This window comes from Etheostoma spectabile, chromosome 10, assembly GCF_008692095.1.
Source record: "Etheostoma spectabile isolate EspeVRDwgs_2016 chromosome 10, UIUC_Espe_1.0, whole genome shotgun sequence".
NCBI lineage: Eukaryota > Metazoa > Chordata > Actinopteri > Perciformes > Percidae > Etheostoma > Etheostoma spectabile.
In genome coordinates this window covers 9764253-9766496 of record NC_045742.1, presented here as the reverse complement: position 1 = coordinate 9766496, position 2244 = coordinate 9764253, and the positions used below count along the sequence as shown (strand labels likewise).

General features: G+C 36.3%; 1 protein-coding gene across 2 annotated transcripts in view; it reads right to left on the bottom strand.

Moving 5' to 3' along the window:
• slit3 (slit homolog 3 (Drosophila)) overlaps positions 1-2244 on the bottom strand; it is a 241373-nt gene that overhangs the window by 90368 nt on the left and 148761 nt on the right. The window lies entirely within an intron of this gene.

Here is a 2244-nt window from a genome sequence, read left to right as displayed (position 1 = left end):
CACACACACACACACACACACACACACACACACACACACACACACACACAGAGTTATTAAAACGTCACATTCAGTGAATATACTCCGTGCTGTCATGCTGTCTGCTGTGAATGGGAACGGCTGCGTATTTACAGTGAATTGTAAATCCTGCCGAGCACTCAGCTGTCGGAGTCTTATGAATTGCTAATATGTTGTATCTCACGCTGCCGATCCTCCTCTATCTGGCCTCTATCACTTCCATTGTGCGCTTCGCAAAAGGTGAGGCAGGGAAATCAAAAAAGCTACTTGCTATTTGCTAGAGGGGAAAGAAAGGTAGAAATATTTATTTAAAATAAACCTTATATTGCAGCATTACCACTAAACTGAAGCTGAAAGTAAATATTTCAACACAATAATATCTGCAATACTTTCTAGCACAACATTTGAAATGTTGGTATTTGGACTGGACGTGGTCCACTGAGTAGGCTGCAACGTATTGACTCATTTTCCTCTGTTCCCTGCTCTCTTAAATCATTCATGTGAACACATTAGGCAGCCCCAGACTGCATCAAAAACACTCTACAACAGCAGGATACTGATCAAGATGAGCCTGATACTGTTGGGAGTCCCCAAGAGCTTTTACATTACATATCACTGGGTTCTACTGTATATAATTATGGCAACACATTCTTTTAACCTTCTCCTTAATCACTTTATGTTTTTTAAATACAGGCAATTTAAAGAAAAATAAAAGTGTACATTGTGGACAGAAGAGGAGTCAATGGTTTCAATTCCACATTATTTAGGAAGTTGTTTTTGCCATGTTACATAAAACTGGTAAAAGACCAGTTCCCACTAGATTTTGGTGTTTGATGAGCTCTGATTTGTATCATGTCGATAATGAAGAGGCCAATTACAATTACATTTCCCCATCCCGCAGTGTGTTCAAAACCATGACCACCATGCTGCACTTAGAAAATTGCTTTGTATACTCATTGGCCCTTTACTGTATTTTACCCAACAGAACCCAGACACAGACTTGGGATCTGGATGGTGCAGATCACAAGCCTGAGCCGGAGGACACCGGAAAAAAAGGTCTCCAGTTGAATGGAGAGCATTGTGCCGGCTTTATTTGGACTGTTGATCTATTTGGACTTGTATGCTACTCACATTATAATGTTGAGTTTTTGATAAACTGTTTTATAGAGTTGGTTCTAATATTTTATCCGACCAATACATATCAATAAGGGTTGACCAAATATTAACACCTTTAACACATTAAATCTCAGTTCAACAGCACCACAAACTACATCTTTCAAAATGATTAAACAGTTAAATCACTCAACATTATAACCTTCATTATAACCTTTATTGCAGGACTGTGTATTAGCCTGCATTAGATTTAGCTAGGTGGACATCCTAAACTGGAAAATGAGATTAGGCTTTACAGTATGCTGTGTTTACTTCATGTTGAAAAGAACGCTAGAAAGAACAGTAATGTTGGCAGGTATCTGTTATTAATGTCAGATGTGAAAACAAATAAATGTAAATTGTTTTGTAGGTTTGTTGTAACTTTTATATGTTATTCTTAGTATTATTAGTAGTAGTACTAGCAATGAAAACAGCATTACTTGGAACAACAAGATTGCAACAAGTAAACCAATCAAAAACCACATTAATTCATTCAACAAAACTGAGTAAAGCAGATAAAACCTGTAGTAGCAGGCAGGGTTTTAAACAGTTTTATGTTAATTGATATAAAATAATTTAATTACACCAAAGGTACACATTTTAATATAACAAAAGACAAATAAATTGTATTTAAATATTAACATCAAGTTTCTTCTACAGATGTATTTGGTATTCAGATAACACAATCAAGACAGGCTAGTTTTACTTGATTTGATTGAATGAAAATATATGGCACGATTTAATTACATGCATCCAAGATATGAATGCATTGCCAACAACCCTGCAGACAAATGAACCAATGCTGGTGCCAAGCAAAGATAGATCCTATTTGTTAACTTTTTCCAGCTCAATGTTTCATAAAATGAAAACGTGACACGTTTTCAAGTGAAACGTTTTTGCACAAAAATGGGAACTGTATGCTTTGACAGTTCCATTGTTATAATGAACTGAAGCTAAGAATTTGGTTCAGATGCACAACCCACAATAAAGCACAGTATCCGCTTCTTTGTGAGAGCAAATAAATGCCATGGAAACATCTACTCAGACACACACACAAACACACACACACACACA